Source organism: Drosophila serrata, unplaced genomic scaffold (assembly GCF_035046125.1).
Source record: "Drosophila serrata isolate PLE 108 unplaced genomic scaffold, ASM3504612v1 contig_160, whole genome shotgun sequence".
Taxonomy (NCBI): domain Eukaryota; kingdom Metazoa; phylum Arthropoda; class Insecta; order Diptera; family Drosophilidae; genus Drosophila; species Drosophila serrata.
In genome coordinates this window covers 852,193-871,354 of record NW_028257058.1, presented here as the reverse complement: position 1 = coordinate 871,354, position 19,162 = coordinate 852,193, and the positions used below count along the sequence as shown (strand labels likewise).

At 34.9% G+C, this 19,162-nt stretch overlaps 1 long non-coding RNA gene across 1 annotated transcript; it reads left to right on the top strand.

Annotated features, from left to right (window-relative positions):
• The first annotated feature begins 18,503 nt into the window (after positions 1-18,503).
• LOC147644543 (uncharacterized) lies at positions 18,504-18,846 on the top strand. The gene is made up of 2 exons (XR_015270314.1): positions 18,504-18,667; positions 18,731-18,846. It is a non-coding gene; the product is annotated as an uncharacterized LOC147644543 (long non-coding RNA).
• The last annotated feature ends 316 nt before the right edge of the window (positions 18,847-19,162 follow it).

Sequence of the window (19,162 nt, the reverse complement as noted above, 5' to 3'; positions counted from 1 at the left end):
GGCAGCCAGGCAGTGACCCTTAAGCATTCCCACTGCAGTTTTTTTGGGATAGATGCAGTACGTAGTGGCTGAGTTTGTCATTGCGCTCTTTGCACATGATTTTAGATGCAAGTCGCAGAGTTTCCTCTCCACCTGCTTTTCTGCCCGCTTTGGAGCGTTCTTAGAGAGACTGGGACGTTTTCTGTTCTATCAATAGCCAGTCCGACTCCTTCTATCTAGTGCGTCCTTGCTTGCCAGTACATTTTTGGAACTGACCGCTGACGATTGCATGGATCTAATCGCCGCCTGACTGTCTACGAACAGGTTTACCGCCTCACATGGGCGGCCTACTTCCTGCGCAAGCTCTGCCACCTTCTTGATGGCGAAGACTTTCGCCTGGAATATGCTGCAATGGCTTGGTAGCTTATACGACAGCCTCATCTCGGCGTCTGTACAGTGTATGCCCGCTCCAACTCCTCCTTCCATCTTGGAGCCGTCAGTGTAAATATTGAGGTGTCGAGCGTGGTCCTGAACCGTTTTCCAGTCTTCAGGTCCCCTAAATGTTGATGTTTTCACATCCGGGCAAGTTCTAGGCGTCATGTAGTCACATACACTGCTCATGGTTCGACCAATTGAACTGTGCCCGTATCCTTTTGTTGACATACTTCCTAGCGCTACTAAGCGCTGTGTGTCCTTTCCAGCGGTCAGTTGCGCGTGGATGTCCAGGGGATCAATTCCAAGTATCGTCTCTAGAGCTTTTGTAGGGGTTGACCTCAGCGCCCCAGATATGCAGAGCATTGCCTGCCGCTGGGTTCTTTCCATTAGCATTTTGTAGGTCCTCTTTTCCATGGCTTGGCACCACACTAAGACCCCGTATAGCAGAGTATAGCAGTGCATCAGAGCGGGTGAGAGACCCCATGTGCTGCTGAGCATCTTCTTGGATCCATATAGCGCAATGGTGGCCTTTTCACCCTCTCTAGTACATTGGGTTTCCATGCCAGCTTGCTGTCCAGTACAGTGCCCAGGTATTTAACTTGTGTTTTCGGGGTCAGCCTGGTTGACTTTATTTTTGGGGGGATCCATGGCGGTACCTTGTACCTTTGTGAAGATGTATTAATTAGTTGGGCGAGATTTTATTTTAATATTCGGATGAATTAAATCTTTTGGATGTCCATCAGTAATAGTGCTTTAAAGTGTAATTTCTTTTATTTTAATGTGTATTTTTCAACCTCAGTACAGTGGTCGGTGACGTGTGGAGATGGTGGCCAAAAATACTTTTAGTAGAGATACCGACTTGAAATTTTTTTGTAGAAATATAATTGCGTAAAAATATTATATTTAAAATATCAGCACCATCAATCACTTTCTATCCCCCAATATCGAATCAACAGTGAAAGCTATAAAATTTGACAAATGCACGCAACACATTTTATCAGCTTTTTTTCAACGATTATATTTATGAAATACTTTATATTAATTAAATAATGAACAAAGGATGATTAACAAATACAGATGAATTAATATGGTAGTTAAAAATAAGTAAATATGTATGTTAAAGAAAAAATATGTTAGGTAATATAAACTAAAAATCGTTACTCAAGCAAATCGAAAACTGATTCATCTTAAATTGACCTTTTGCTTTTTAATTTTCTTTGCCCAGATATATACGGATCAGAACTTAATAATAATCTATTGAAGAAGTCGGTATTTGTCAAAACACGAGACAATTTGCGTGTGTGTTGGCTTCTGAATTTTTGTGTGATAGTTATGTTATCGGTGTAGCTTTTCTTTTTATACCCTTGCAGGGTGTTATAATTTCAGTCAGAAGTTTGCGACGCAGTAAAGGAGGCACCTCCGACTATATAAAGTATATATACTCTTGATCAGGATCAACAGCCGAGTAGATCTAGCCATGTCCGTCTGTCCGTTTCTACGCAAACTAGTCTCTCAGTTTTGAAGCAATCTGAATAAAACTTTGTAGTTAGTCTTCTATATACTCTCACTCGTATATATGTCGGAACGGGCCGGATCGGACGACTATATCATATAGCTGCCATGGGAATGATCGGAAGATTTTTACAAAAAAAATTATAACACTTTCAGTTTTCAACAGAATTTAATCAGATTCGAGATATAGCCATTTTATATTATTTTAAAATCTTGCGTTAAATTTTATGAAAATCGGACAACTATATCATATACCTCCCATAGAAACGATCGAGAAATTAATACAATAAAAAATTAAAACGTTTTCAGTTTTCAGCAGATTTGCATCAAATTTGAGATATAGTCATTTTGTATCAAATTTTATGAAAATCAAACGACTATATCAAATTGGTACCATACAAACGATCGTTAGATGTGGAGCAAAAATGCAAATCTGTGAATGTAAAACTGCAAATATAATATGTATAGGTGAGTGAAATGAAAGCAGGCATTACTTCATTGTTTTTTAACATAAATATATATAATTTATATTGTATGGATAACTAATCATCGAAGTTCTGTCTGCAAGGGTATATAAACTTCGGCGTGCCGAAGTTAGCTTCCTTTCATAACACGGTAAAAACTCTGCATCTATTGTTGTGTTGATGAAACTTCTTATAAGTAGGTACTGTGCTCTGTTAAATTTGCATCTGTTATAAGGTCGATTACAGAAGAAGTTTTAGCAGGTTTAATTGAGGTCTTTTCTTGTAGGCTTGCGGAAAGTAAATCATTTACAGCTGACTCACTTAATTCTCTACCTTCACCAACACGACGTCGTTTTGTCCTTTGAGAACACTGTACAAAATTGATTCTAGGCCGTCCTCGATTTTAAGTTAATTCTTCTGCTTGCAAGATTAGAGAAATGCTGTCCTTTTTTGATAACCAATCGGAGTATTTGCTAGTTACAAAAACTTTTTTACGGTTGCATGTCTTCCAATACACAGAAAATCTTTTACAATTGTATTTAAGTAAAGTTTCTGCTTCTGTGTGGGGTCTTCTATAACGGATTCCAAACGCATTCGCAGCAGATTTATCGCAAATTAGACTAACTTAATGTTAATTTATGTTTTACAAAAAAGTTTAATTAGTAGCCGAGAGTGACTTTACATTTTTTACCTTTGCAGAAGAGTAATGTTTAATTGAACGGAGCTCGAAAAAATACAGTCGACAAACATTCAATGTTATAGTCACATATAACATACAAAATTAATAAAAACTTTAATATTCATTTTAATTAAGTGTTTTAAATTTAACTTTTATAATAAACAAAATACGCTTCGTTTGTGCTGTCTCTTTGCGCGCTTCTTTCTTCGCGAATTTATGGAGCAAAACAAAACAAATAATCGATTTCGAAGCTTTGTTTTATCGATTAATAGGCGCGCCACATTTGAACTCAAAACTCAAAAATTGATTTTTTATTTTTGGCCTATGAAACCGACCACTGATCTTAGGTATAAGACAAATCAAGAACCAGTCTTCAAATAATTATGTAGTTACCAAAGCTTAGGAATTTACTTTCCAGTAAACGAGTAATTTGCTCTTGTCTAGACTTATAAACATTGTCTTTACTTGAAAGTCGCCTGGTGCAGTTTTACACAGCATAAGTCTAAAACTATATTTTTGTGCCTTAAGCTGGCAGCTACTTTTCATTCTTTGATAAAAAAGTTCGATTTGGCATTTTTTTCCAGAAAGCCCAGATTCATCCGCATTTAATGGTCGGGCAGGAATTCAATCTCTATAATGAACCCCTGAATTTCTTACGGATAAATGGCCGCAGCTACATCATCGCCCTTAAATTTGAGGCTATGAATAAAGGACCTCTTTTTAAATTTCTCGAACCATCCATTACTAGCAACGAAATTTATTTTGCCCAAGCGGTCCACGCCAAAGTTTATATACCATTGCAGATAGAACTTCGATTACTAGGAATTAATACAAAATAAATTATATATACTCAAGACACTAAAACCTTCCTTTTCTTCTGGTCCTGATTGCGTTCCTAGCTGTGTTTTGAGACACTGTGCTGGTGCTTTATGCCGACCTCTGTCAATTCTTTTGCAGATGTCGCTTCGTCTTTCATTTTTCCCAGAAAGTTGGAAGGAATCTTTCATTATTCCGCTCCATAAAAAGGGCAGTAAGTCTAATATCGAACACTACAGAGGAATTGCAAAGCTAAGTGCTATTCCGAAGTTATTCGAACTTCTGATTACAGCGCAGCTGCAGCACCAATGTCGGTCAATTATGTCCCCCTCTCAGCACGGCTTTATGAAAAACAGATCAACGTCTACAAACCTTCTAGAATTTTGTGCTGTCATTAGAAACGGTTGCAAATTAAATTCAAACGGACGTTACCTTCACCGATTTCAGCAAAGCTTTTGACTCGGTAAATCACCTACTATACTAAGAAAACTTACGCTTTTGGATTTCCCTGCTTTATTGACTAACTGGATTGCAACATATTTATCCAACCGTAGTGAACGTGTTGCCTTTAAGCGCTCTCCCTCAAAACGGGGTTTTGGTACTTCTGGCGTTCCTCAAGGGAGCCACCTTGGGCCACTTCTGTTCGGCCTCTTTATCAATGACTTGCCTGAAGTGGTTCTACACTCAAGTGTGATGATGTACGCAGATGACGTCAAACTTTGTTTGCCATTGACGAATTCTCATTCACACAACCTTTTGCAAACTGACCTTAATAACATGCAATCCTGGTGCATTAATAATCTCCTCTTTCTCAACAACTCCAAATGCAAATTTATGTCATTTTACCGGAAGAATTGCCTGCTCGCCAATTACTCTATAGGTGCGTGCGATCTTGAACGCATCTATACGGTAACAGATCTCGGAGTCCACCATTAATTTTAATGACCGCATTAGTCTAATTATTAGTAATGCTCGAGGGGTTTTCGCCTTTGTTAAGCGATGGTCAAAGGAGTTTGATGATGATCCTTATACATTATTGTTCGTGTGTGTGGTCACCTCAATATGCGAAGTATTATTGAAACTTAGATCTTATTGAATCTGTTCAGAAACAATTCTTTTGTTTGCTCTGCGTGGATTAAGCTGGGACCGTCGACTTCCATCGTATGCCGACAGGCTAAGACTTTTAAGCCTCCCCACCCTTAAACTACTCAATGATCAAATTTGCTCCACGTATTTATTAAACAAATTACGTCCCGCAGTCCCTGTAAGGCCTTCTCGTCATTTTCGTCCAATAGCCCTTAACGTCTGTAAGACGAACATTGACGAGCATGATCCATTCCGTGTTCTATGTTCCATGTACAATAAGTATGCTTTTCTGTTACATGTTGAATTGTCCATCGAGTTTAATGTTCATAATTTGTTAAATTACCTATCCCTACCTCTGCCCATCTGATGTGAGTCGGAGCATCGATAAAAAACACTCCCTTTTGTTGTGCAGAGGTAAGGGTACAATATAATTTAAGAATGGCAGTCATTGCTATTTACTTCATAAATAAATAAATAAATAAATTAAATTAATAAATAACGGTCACAAAAGTTTAGATTATTATAAAATAACTATATTTAAAATTTAATAAAAACCTGTTGAAAACTGACTGACTGTACCCGTGTAAGACCGAGTTCGGGCTAAAAGAGTCCGTGTAACGCGAGGGCCAAGAGCATAGCCATTTCGCTACCACCATTCTTCAATTAGATTTACCTTATTTCAGTATCAAGCTTTAAGTTGAAATAGTTTGATAGATCTTAGTTAATGTTTCTTATTATTTGTTAGGGCAAACAGACTTGATTTGCATGAAACTGATATGGCTATATCGGCTCGACTATTGACACTGATAAAGAATGTATTTAGTTTAAGTGTTAGAAAAGACTTTACTTCTCCTAAAATTATAATAAATTTAGCAAGGGAAAATGTTTAAAAAATATATATATGTCTTTCGGATAACTAATGTGTTGCATTTTTAATCCAAAAATATAGAACAATTTGATAATTCCCGAAAATGATAGTTCATTTGTTACCAAAATTTGTTTAACAACCTATGCGTATCGTACAAGTTTTGTAAAAAATGGCACTACACACGTTGAGAGCAAGAAAATGGTTGTTACAAATAGCCTGACAGAAGAAAAAATGTATAGCCATTTAATTCCTGATGTTACTTTCTCCAAGGTAAGAAAATGTATATATATTGAGATATTATTTCGGACTTATATGCCCCTTATATATATTACACAGGTTCCGGAGCTTATTGTTGGCGTGTTTCCTACCACATATCACTTTTATAACACTTTTGATAAGAACCAGGATTCGCTTCCTTTAGTGATCAATTCTAAATATACTATAACAAATACTATAACGGGTTCTGATTTACATAAATCCGAGAGCTTGTTACCATCATTTCATACAAATACCTATTATAGTCGGATATTATTTACGCGAACGGTATATGATGATAATGTATCACAAAAACAGCTGACAACTGTTACGGGTGAAAATTATCTCACTCAAGTTATTATTACGGAAACTCAATTTTTTCCTAACAAATATCAACAGGATATTCAACCAACTTCTATAACTAGTAAGATCAATTATAATAAACTTAATGAAAGTTTTCCTACAGAAACTGATACTTCGGTTATTAGAAATGTTTTTACTGTTAGTGATAACTATTTATTAGATTTAAACTTAAAGCAAAAAATTACTGAAAGTTCAAAGGAATATTTAAGTACCACTTCTTTATCAAGTTTACAACTACCAAAGGATATTCGAAAAAGTCATACTTTTGTTTCAAATAATGCCACCAACCTTATTAAACACAATAACCCATTAGGAACAGAAATAAAACCTTCCGAACTGCACAACAACTTGTTAAATTCACATTCTAAAATTATAAGCACTTTTAATTTGGCAAAACTAAGACCCATGTTAACTGCTGCGGCGCTACTATTAAAGAAACCATTAATGTATATAAATATGGTAGAGACGAGCGTCAAGGAAAAGCCTCATAAAACAATTTCAAAGAATACAAAAAATATAATGCCGGAAAGTACGCTTTATTATATACCTTTAGAACAAACCATAAAAGATAAAAGCAAAGTAGAAAACCCATATTTAAATGTAACCAGTAGGCGAAGGGAGAATATAAATAAATTAAGAATTAATACCTTCTTACATATAGAACCACCCAAGCTCCATAGGCACGACTCTAAAAACAGCCCTGCCTTGGATTTAGCTTATGGAAATGGCTTCCTTAATACTGGAATACCCATAAGACCTGGTGAAGTGATAACAGCCAGTGCAGATGTTATTTTTGGAAGACGAACAGTTCTTTCCGGGTATTATTCATCCTTAAGCAATCGTCATTTAGCCACGTTTATACCCAGTATACCCCTTATGGATCTACGATCTATTACTATTCGCAATGATATACAATTGAAGCCACCACCAATTCCAATTTTTAAACAACCTCTTGCATTAAGTAAATCATCCCTTGGTTTTATACAACAAAGTATGGATCCATATGCGTCTGTTAAAGAGAAATCCGCCTTTTATAACAATCAAATTCTTGATATATATCGAGTTTCAAAAATTTTGAGCACAAGAGTACAAAGTACTACCCCTTATTCTTTTAGCCCCACTATATCCACACTTCTTCAGCGGGTAAATCTAAAAAATGGTGTCCTTAGTCATACAATTAATATGCATGCGGCGCCCATAACATTTAAAAGAGAAATGGATCCCCACACTACAGATGTTAGTGGTCAACACATAAGTAGTTTCGAAACGCCACTGTTGGCACCGAAAAATTATGATATTACTCTTCAAAGTAAGGACTTAGCAACTTCTCTTAAATATAAAACAAGCTCAAGTAATATAAGGAGTCCTGAACATACAATTAAAGGAATAGGTATAACCAAGTATACCTATCCATATCTGTCGAAACTGGAGGAAATTCCAGAAACTCATAGAGAAAACTATGATGATCAAAATGCCGATTACTCTCATGATTCACTTCACTTTATGAATTCAATATTGAAAAATAGAATTAAATTTGTGGATGAGAAACCCCTATTAAATGATTGGATTTCCATAACCACAAATCTGAGTCAAAAAGTCCAAAAAAACAACAAAGCAAATACGATTATCATTACCAATTTATCAGACACTCAACAAAAAAGTAAAAAATATGCAGTTGGGAATTCTAATGTTTTGCCATACTTAAATTTCACCAGGCTAAGCGCCATTAAAACAATAAAACCCAAAAATTTGACTTCGAATAAGGTGTTCGAAATGCAAATACCGTTAATTGAAACAGTTGAGAATAATGCAAAATACTTGAAAGTAAGGCCAGTAACTGATGCAGCCTTACTTAGATCCACAAAGGAATTATTTATTTGGGATCCACAAGTTGTGCCAAATTCAACAAAAATTATTTCATCAGTAAAAACTTTTAAATTACTGGAGCCCTCTGAAAACCTATCATATGAATTATCAAGAAAGGATTCATTGAATTTATTAGTTACGACAAAGGTACAAAATACATGGAAATCTATCAGATATTATAATATATTAAAGCCTACGAAAACGATCGGTATGGAAAGCACATTAATATTAAAACCAACCACAACTCAAAGTTTGTTAACAAAAGCGTTAAAAAATATTCATTTGAACACGCATAATAAATATAATAAAAATAGTCGAAATAAAAATAATAATAATTATAGTCCTAGTAATAACAATAATAATAAAAATAAAACTGTAAATTATAACGAACCACATTCATCGTCTCAAATTTCAAAAAATAAAAACGGTAATCAAATAACAGTAGATAATCCTTTACAAAATGTGGTATTATCCAAAACTGTAACCTTAAATCATAGTGAATTAATAGCTTCAGATTACACACCACAGAACGCGGATATTATTAAACAAACAAGCACTTTAATGGAAAACATTCATGGAAATGTGAATAAAAAAGAATTTAAAAACTTCACAAATACTGAAACTAAATACGAAGCTTTTCTTATTAATTACCCGCCAAGGGCTGAAAGTTATTTGAAAACTAGCTCCGACAATGATTGTCGACCATCCTGTAAGTCGAGTAAGAATGAAATATGTGTGTCTATAACAAATAATGACACTAAATTGGAAGAAACTCAGTGTGTGTGTCGCGCAAGTTTTGGACGAATGTTTCCGGATCGACCCTGTAAGCGTAAGTATTTAGTTCAATTAAAAATATATATAGTTATTAATATAAATGTATTATATCGTATTTTATAGCTACCTATACATATGAAATGCAGATTCAAGCCAATTTCGAGGAAAATAACTTGCGGCTGATCGATATATTTAAAAATGATATGATATTATTGGAGGCCGCTGATCGTATGCTAATGCAATCCGACCTTCGAGATATATATTATAATGTTCAATTGAAAGCGGTCATTTCTACGCAACATAATGATTCTTTTATTGTTCAATTTATACTGCAGGTAAGCAAGCGAGTTTCATATATGCTGAAATCAATATTCTGTTTGTTACCTCTTATGTCGTCGTTATCGGGGTTCCGCCAACATTCATTTCATTTTGCTTATAAGATAACTGTACGAATCCCTGAAAAACAGCTAGGGTCATTATAAAATATTTCTTAAATTGTCCAAGCGGCAGATTTTAACCAGACACCTCATAAAATATTATGGTGGTTAATGTGGCTCCTTCTTTTCTTAAAAAGCACCTGCATTTATGGTTACAGAAACTAATTAATAAATAAAAAGATATTCAATGAATAAAAACTAATAATTAAAGAGTAACTAAGGATGACGCTATTTCCTCATGCTTACATGCCTATTTTTATACCCTTCCAGGGTATTATAATTTCAGTCAGAAGTTTGCAACGCAGTGAAGGCGGCACCTCCGATCATATATGATAAAGTATATTTATTCTTGATCAGGACCATGTCCGTCTGTTCGTCTGTCCGTCTGTCCTTCTGTCCGTCTGTCCGTTTCTACGCAAACTAGTCTCTCAGTTTTGAAGCTATCTGAGTTAAACTTTGTAGTTAGTCTTCTATATACTCTCACTCGTATATATGTAGGAACGGGCCAGATCGGACGACTATATCATATAGCTGCCATGGGAATGATCGGAAGATTTTTACAAAAAAATTTTAACATTTTTAGTTTTCAGCAGACTTGCAAATTTGAGACATAGTCATTTTATTATACTCTACAATTTTGTGTAAAATTTTATTTTAATTTTAACATAGGCACTATCGAGAAATTAATACAATTAAAAATTATAATATTTTTAGTTTTCAACAATTTTTTATTTAATTTGAGGATAGCCATTTTATATTAGTCTTAAATTTTGTGTCAAATTTCATGAAAATCGGACGACTATATCATATAGGATCCATACAAACGATCGTTTGATGTAGAGCAAAATGCAAATCTGTGAATGTAAAACTGCAAATATAATATGTATAGGTGAATGAAATAAAATCAGGTATTACTTCACCGTTTTTTAACAAAAGTATATATAATTAATATTGTATGGATTCCTAGTCATCGAAGTTCTATCTGCAAGGGTATATAAACTTCGGCGTGCCGAAGTTAGCTTCCTTTCTTGTTAGTTTTATTCTTATCGATATAATCCATCAGTATCGCAAAAAGGTAACATACTATTTTGGCTGATCAAATGTACGAAACCTTTTATTATGATTAGTGATCATATGTGTTTAGCAGGACTATCGGTAGAACGCAACCAATAACTTTGAAAAAAGAAATATAAAATTATGAGATAAAAAAAAATAATCAAGAACTTCGATCAATATGAATTAATACAATATCTATATATATAAAAATGCTCTGTTCGTGTCTACATCCTTCATAGACTCGAAAAGTTCTGAACCGTTTAAGCCCAAATTTTTACACAACATGCGTTGAGGTTCCAGCTCGGTTATTGACTACTTTTGATGTTGATAGCTTATCTGCGGTTGCGAATATATCTATTTTTTTAGCGTTTCCCCGTGCCCCTACTACTGCGCCCTCTACAGGCAAATCAAAGCATTTCCTGTCAAACATTAAAAACATATTGAAAGAAGAAATTGGAGATAAAAATTTTATTTTTTGTTCAGGTTCAGTAAGAAACGAAGTCATGCCACCAAAAAAGTCGAGATTGGGTCGTTGTATTCGCAATACAGAAGCAAAAAGACGTAAGATTACGAATATGACTGACGAAGAACGGGCCTCCTTCCGAGAGACTGAGCGGCTGAGAGCAATGCATGGGAACGCGTTAATATTGCTCGCAGGGGATTTCAGACAAACGTTGCCTGTGATTTCCCGATCGACACCAGCTGACGAGATAAATGCTTGCCTAAAATATTCTATATTGTGGCAACATGTACGTACATTACAGTTGAAGACGAATATGCGTGTCCAGTTACAGAACAATGACTCAGCCGACGTATTCTCACGACAGCTACTGGACATTGGGAACGGAAAGCTGCCAGTCAATGAGACGTCGAGAAAAATAGTATTGCCCGGGAATTTCTGTAATTTAGTTACATCGAAGGAAGAACTTATCCAAAAAGTGTTCCCCAATATCCGAATAAATTATAGGAACCACGATTGGCTCAGTGGACGAGCGATTCTCGCTGCCAAGAACAAAGATGTCTACCAGCTCAATCATGTAATCCAAAAAAGCATAGAAACTGACGAAATTACATATAAGTCGATAGATACCGTTGTGGAGGCAGATGAAGCAGTTAATTACCCTACCGAATTTCTAAACTCACTTGATCTGCCTGGAATGCCACCACACATATTGAAATTAAAAATAGGTGTGCCGATTATCATGCTCTGGAATATAAAACAGCCGAAACTCTGCAACGGTACGCGACTCGCAGTCAAGAAATTGATGAACAACATAGTAAAAGCAACGATCATAACTGGTCCTTTCAAAGGTGAAGATGTCCTCATTCCTAGGATTCCTATGATCCCGACAGATACACCGTTCCAGTTCAAGAGATTGCAGTTTCCCATTCGTTTGGCGTTTGCAATGACCATAAATAAAGCTCAAGGTCAATCTCTGGAGTTGTGTGGTCTGGATTTGGATGAAGATTATTTTTCACACGGACAATTATATGTTGCGTGTTCACGAGTCGGAAAACCAAAAAGTCTTTATACTTACGCGGAGAATGGAGAAACAAAGAATATTTTATACCAACAAGTATTACAGAATTACATTAATTTGAAAATTATTATTTTTTGTTTGACTTATTTCTTATGCGTTCAACCACAATATGCCACAGAGAAACGTGGCAGTCCATTTGGAGAATGGTCAACGTGTCTATTTCACAGAAAAAAATGTGCAAGAAAGAGTCCTGAATCGGCCAGCGACAACTCTGACTGCCTTCTTCACCTTATGCCAGGAAGATGATTTTGCCAGAACCTCGATGTATTCAGAAGTGCCCTCTTAACCATAATATGCCACAGAGAAACGTGGCAGGGTACAGCTAGTAAATTATATATATTTATGTTAAAAAGCAATGAAGTAATGCCTACTTTAATTTCATTAACCTGTACATATTATATTGACAGTTTTACACAGATATTCATAATTTGGCATTTTCCTCTATATCTAACGTTTTTTTGTTTATGAGCTATATGATATATTTGTCTGGTTTTCATAAATCTTAACAAAAAATCGTAGAAAAATAAAAATGGCTATATCTCAAATTTGATAATATTCTGTTGAAAACTGAAAAACTTAAATTTTTTTGTAAAAATTTTCCAATGTTCCTATGACAGCTATATGATATGGTTGTCCGATCCGCCCCGTTCCTACATATATGTATACGAGTGAGAGTATATAGAAGCCTAACTAGTTTTATTAAGATATTTTAAAAACTGGGAGACTAGTTTGCGTAGAAAGATGGATAGATAGACGGATATACGGACATGAATAGATCGACTTGGCTGTTGATGCTGATCAACAATTTACATAAAATTCTATATTTTTAAACTTCGAATTAAAGGGGTGCTATCTATGTATATTTTCGCCCTAGGCCACACAAACTATTGCCAGTGGCCATCTGACACATCAATTAAACAGTTTGACATGTTTTAGAGTGCTCAGACCGTTTTGATTTACGGTCACCATTTGTTTATTAAATTTATTTATCGAATTATATGTTTTCCATATGTTATTCAACGCGATATATTTGTGTCAATATAAATATAATTTCTTATCGATAATCCTTAAAAAATTGCATTTTCAATGTAAATACAATATTTTTCAGCTCTCCGAAAACAGTAATGAAAATAGACTTAAAACTATTTTTCAAAAATATTTACGACAAAGCAACTTTAGTATTGGAAATACTGGATTGTATTCCTCAAAGAATGGACTTGATTCGTTGGACATTAAAGGTATGAACCATTTGTTTTTTATAAAAGTATTTATTGTATATTTTTATATCAGAATTTATATATATAATTTTTTTTTTTAGATTTCGATGAATGCGTTTCCGAAAACTTTAACGACTGTTCCATAAATGCCCATTGTTTTAACTTAATTGGTAGCTATACTTGTAGTTGCAAGAATGGTCATATAGATATATCAGATAATGCTCTATATCCCGGCCGAATTTGCTCAGACAATACCATTGGATGTGATATTTGTAATTATCATGGGAAGTGTATTATTACAGAAAAAAAAAATGTGAAATGTATGTGTCATTCCTGGTATGCTGGACACAAGTGCAAAGTTAATATTAAGATTATAGTAATCTTTATAATTATTGTCGGTACAATACTGGCTATATTTCTACTATTTTATTTATTACTTATAAACACTAGTAGAAAGAGAAAGAAGGCATTTATTATGGCCAACACATTACATTCTAGTATGATAACAACAACGGAAAGTCATAGAAACGACACTACAAGTCAATCCAGTCAGGGGTCCTCGCTTTCTCTGGAGGTAATGTTCATTTTGAAAAACTTTTAACAGAATAATTTGATTTATATTGTACATAAATTTTATAAACAGAAGTGCCATGAAGTAGAGACCATTCCGATACGTAATATGTACGATATTCTTAATATTAGAAAGGCAATTGAGAATCATGACAAATCCTATCAAACTGAACGCTCCATTTCCCTGATGATTCCCCGTGCTAAATATTGCTGGCCGTATATCTCTTCTCATCACCATCATCGTTTGAAGAACAACCAAAGTACTAATAGATCATTGCCAGATATTACATGGAAAAGTGTAATACGTACACACGATGTCACAATTAATCCTGGCCGACCTCAAGAAAATTATTCAACAAGTTCTTTGGGAATACAGACGAATACTGGAACCACCGTTGTTCGTGACGGTTTTTCAACAACAAATGCATCTAAAATGAAGTAAGTAAATAGTACTTACTTCTGACATTTAAGAACGATACAATAAACTGATGTCTCAGAATTAAGTTAGTATTTAATATTAAATAATATTCCAATTCGATCCTTAATAATTATCACAATATAAATTATATTTATTTGTGTATTTAAAAAACAAATCATTACAGTCACATTAACTTGTTATATTTACATTTTCTACAGTTACAGTTTTACATATAGAGTTTTGCATTTCCTCTACATTTAAAGATAGTTTCTAAGGAAGCTATAAGACATAGAGTACCGATTTTTATAAGATTAAAACTGAAATTCAAAAATATTATAAAATGGCTATAACTCAAATTGTATGGAAATTTGTTTGAAACTGAAAGGTAATAATTTTTAGTGTATTCATTTATTGATTGTTCCTATGGCAGCTTTATGATATAATTGTACGATTTTCATAAAAATTCAAGAAATTGAAGAATAAAACAAAATGGCTAAATCTTAAATTTGATGAAAATTTGTTGAAAACTGGAAAAGTTAAAAGCTGTGTCCCGAAGAAAGTCGAGGGTCAGTAAGAGACTTCGCGCTTAATTCGGGGCGTCTCCAATTTCTTTTCAATCTTGGTAGTCGGGCTGAACAGTTCAGTTTTTTTCAGACTAAAAAGGTGAAAAACGAGCAAAAAAACCGCGAGTATGCATATATTTTGTCGCTTATTTCACGTTGCCCCTGCGAAGACAGGAAAGGATCAATTCTTAAAAAAAAATATTAGTTTAAAAAAACTAAAAAAACACGGTTTTATAAATAACCGAACTAAAAAGAAGAAAATAATTTATAATTACAAACAATATTATTAAATTCAGAGCAATAGTATATAATTATAAACAAGATCACTAAATTCAGAATACTGATGATCCATAAGCCCGGTAAGCCAGAGGTTGAACCTGAGTCATACCGCCCAATAAGCCTCTTACCCTCTCTGTCAAAACTTTGGGAGAGACTTATTGCAAATCGCCATATCTTGCCAGATCATCGATTTGGCTTTCGGCGAGGACACGGCACAGTAGAACAGGTCCACAGATTGGTTCAACACATCTTGCAGGCCTTTGATGACAAGGAATATGCTAACGCAGTTTTTATTGACATGCAGCAAGCCTTCAACAAGGTATGGCATGTTGGCCTATTGCACAAGATTAAAACTCTACTGCCTGCTCCCTACTATGGACTTCTAAGATCTTATCTGGAAGATCGAGAGTTTAAGGTCAAAGTTAGAAATACGTTGTCGAATAACTATCGAATGAGAGCAGGAGTTCCACAGGGCAGTGTGCTTGGACCGTTGCTATATTCGTTGTGCACTGCTGATATACCCAGTCCTAGCAGTCAACATATGTCAGACCCCTCCAAAGCACTAATTGCGACCTATGCAGACGACATCGCAGTTATCTTCAACTCCAGCTGTCACAGAGAAGCAGCCAATGGACTACAGGAGTATCTTGTCGCTATTGCAGCTTGGTGCAAACGATGGAACCTGAAGATCAATCCGGCGAAAACAACGAACACCTGTTTCACACTGAAAACTCTAATAATTAATACCCCTCTAATCCAACTAGAAGGAGTTACTCCAGAGCAGCAGTCGCAAGCAAAATACCTTGGCATTACCCTGGACAAACGCCTCACCTTTGGCCCACATCTCAAGAACACTGTTAAAAAATGTAATCTAAGGACACAGCAATACGCTGGCTTGTAAATAGAAGATCAAATTGCCACTTAGATGCAGAAGGGCGGTATATGCGAATTGTATCCTGCCAATTTGGCTTTACGGTATACAAATCTGGGGGATTGCAGCCAAAACAAATTACGAAAGGATTCAGGTGCTGCAAAATCGGATCCTAAGAAGCATAACAGACTGTCCCTGGTACGTGCGTGGTGCCACGCTACATAGAGACCTAAATTTGCTCACTGTGGAAGAGCAGATTGGAAAACACACAATCAGATACAGTGAAAGACTGGAGAAACACCGCAGTTTACTTGCTACTTGCTACTACCAGCTAGACCACTGAGGCGTCTTAAACGACTAGGTTTTGCCAAAACAACTAGGAGACAATAAGTCTGCCATTTCCATATATGTAAACCTTTTTATGTAATTTAGGTTTGGTTTGTTTTTACATCTGCGTTCAATGTGATGTTAAGGTATAATTAGATGTACTGTTTCTTCACTTAATAAATAGATAATACAAAAAATAAATAAATAAATTTAGAGTTAAAGGCGTAGGGTGCGTCCGGAGGCACGGTAGTATCTCGCGCGAATTACCTGTTTTTTTTCTCCCCTTACAGATAGTTGCCCTTGGAATAATTGTAACATTAATTATAGATAAAACATGTTTTTTTTTTGTTTTGTTTTTAGTGTGGGTACCTATAAACGAGTGTTTTTTTAATTTCCTAAGCTATCAGTTATCTTTCGTATTTTAGTTCGATTTATCAATAATAACATTTTGCGGACATGTAGTTATGAAATATCTTACGAACTATATAGTAATCTCATTATTTCATTTAGGGCCTCTTTGTTGCATGGGGTTTTCCCTGTTAACTTTGAGCAATCAAGTTCTTCAATGCGAATACCGTCTAAGGTTCTTACACGATTAAGTGCTACATAAGATGTCCAGCAGCAAACTCCTTTATGGAGAATCTATAAGAAAAGAATTTATCAAACCTGACGATCCTAATCAGGATAATGAACATTTTTTACCAAATTATTTCCTTGTCATCGGTCCTTGGGAAGTATGCAACGTTTCAAGCTTATCAGATATTTGGAAGCCCTTTAAAAGTAGATAAATACATCCCGAACTAATAAAAGCGCAATAAAAACAAAAAAACAATATATTTCGATTCAAAGGGCTCACTGAAATGTTATTAGCCACCGCAATTTTTTCGTACATGAGAGCATAAAATCTCGAAATAAGAAACACAATAAGTATGTATTAGCGAGGGCAAACGTGCCGAAAAGTGGCAAAAAGTAAAAATAATTAAATCGGTTTTATTGCTGAGCTAATTTTTCGTTGTTTTTTTTTTCAAATTCACCCCAAATACATAAGTTTATCTTAAAAGAGGCTAATGCCAAAACTTTTGATTTTAATTTTCACCAAATATTACGTATCAAAATTGTCAATTTATGTTTATATTAGTAGTGGTCGAAATTTTATTTGATAAGCAATCCAAATGTTAGCCCCAAATAAATAACTATTATAATGTTTCAAAAATACTCATTTTATTCTCTCCACCGGGCATGCTGGTGGTAAAAAGTAAAACTTTATAGGTTATTTAAAAGATTAGAAAATTAAATAAATTAAGTTGGCGCAGATGACCATAGGTAGGGAGGGCGAACACAACCTCAGCTGAGGATTGCAGCTCATTGTATATAGCCATGATTGTGTGTGATTATTGATTGTCCCTTCTCCCCCTTCGACGATGCTCGCAAAAATTAATAAATATTGGTGGCAATAGGCACAGTCTACAATAAGGCAAGACCACCACTTCCAAGCCGACGAGCACAGCCGTGCAAAAATCGCGTGCGCCTGCATTCTTGAGTTACCATCGCGTCTGAATCCTTACACTTCTTATAGCAGTCATATAGTCATATAGTCATCCGATCCGGCCCGTTCCGAAATAAATACGAGTGAGAATATACTCTAACTGAAAAGTTTCGTTCAGACTACTTTGCGTAGAAACGGACAGACGGACGGAGACACGGACATGACTAGATCGACTCGGCTGTTGATGCTGGTCAAGAATATATATACTTTATATGGTCGGAGGTGACTCCTTCACTGCGTTGCAAACTTCTGAATGAAATTTTAATACCCTCCAAGGGTATAAGGCATAAGTGTAGTCTTTATTTTATAAAAATCATATAACTGTCATAAAATATAAAGAAAAATGCAAACTGAAGTGTAACACCATAGCTGTAAAACTGTTAGTGTAGTATGCATTGGTTATTTTATCGAAAGTAGGTATTACTTTATTGGTTTTTACACAATAGTCTATCATTTATATTTTTTAAATTATTAATGATTTAATTGTAATTTGCAAAGATATACAATCTTTGGCGTCCGGAAGTTAGCTTCCTTTTTTGTTTGACATTTAGTATATTTAATTTTTAGCTGAAAAGACATCGGATCCAAAGCAACCACGGATATCAATGTAAACAAATTTAATACACCTATTTTTATTTAAATATAAAATAATTTAATTTTAGCATGCGAATACAGTGACTGAACAATGACTGACAATGCTTCATCGTTTATGTTGCCTCATACACATCTTTTTAAGCCTGACCAGGTAACTTTATTTATTATACCCTTGGAAAGTATTCTAATTTTAGTATTCTAATTCTAATTTTAGATGTAAATAAATATAGCCTAGAAAGCATATATTGGATCAGGATCAACAACGGGGTCGATCTGCCAGCGTATAAAAAGTTCGGTTAATTAATAAAAAAGCCTATTTAATCTCGAAAATCTTATTGTAATTTTTATTTATTGTCAGTCACTCGAAAAAAACCTTTAGTATTTTAACAATAGCCCTAATTACACTTTTATTTAAACCAACAAGAATGTGTAAATTTTCTTGATCAGGGTAAGAAACATTTATTTAAAAGTGCAATAAGATGCACGAATGTATATACCCTTCAGTACCAAAATTCCTTTCCTGTCCGATTCCCGGTGTCATGTTCGAAAAACAAAAACAAATCTCATGGGTTTCGGCAAGAGAACTCCGAAACAAAAGTAGGCAATGAAAAATCTACCTATGGTTCGGCTACATCCGACTTTCTGA